We start from the raw sequence: 482 nt of genomic DNA on the forward strand, positions 1-482 counted from the left end.
CCCGGCGCCTTCTGCTACCGGGGATGCGTTGGCTCGGGCAGCTTCTCCCTGGATGCCCGGCACGCTGCAGCTCGGGAGAGGGGCCCGGGGCGGGCTGAGCCCCGACGGGACGGCGGGGGGCTGGGGCCGAGCGCTGCCGGGGGATGCCGGGTTTCCCCCAAACCTCGGCTGTCGCCGGTGGGAGAAGCGGCACCGGCCAAAACGCCCGGATGAGGCCGAGCCTCCCGGGACACCCAGGCTTTAGGCCGCGGGAGAAATCTCGGGCTCCCGAGGAAGTTCGTCCTCCCGGTGCAGCGGGTGCTGCTGCAGGGCCTGATTTTAGGGATGAGGGGGAGGACATCAGGGCGTCCCGCTCCCCTGCTCGGAATTACCCCTGAGGAACAGCAACGGGGCTACCGCTGCTTGTGCCCTGATCTGTCACCAGCTTCTGCTGCTGGTGGATTTTTTTTTCATTTTTCATTTTCTGTATGCATTTCCTTTGC

Source organism: Geospiza fortis, unplaced genomic scaffold (genome assembly GCF_000277835.1).
Source record: "Geospiza fortis unplaced genomic scaffold, GeoFor_1.0 scaffold171, whole genome shotgun sequence".
Lineage (NCBI taxonomy): Eukaryota > Metazoa > Chordata > Aves > Passeriformes > Thraupidae > Geospiza > Geospiza fortis.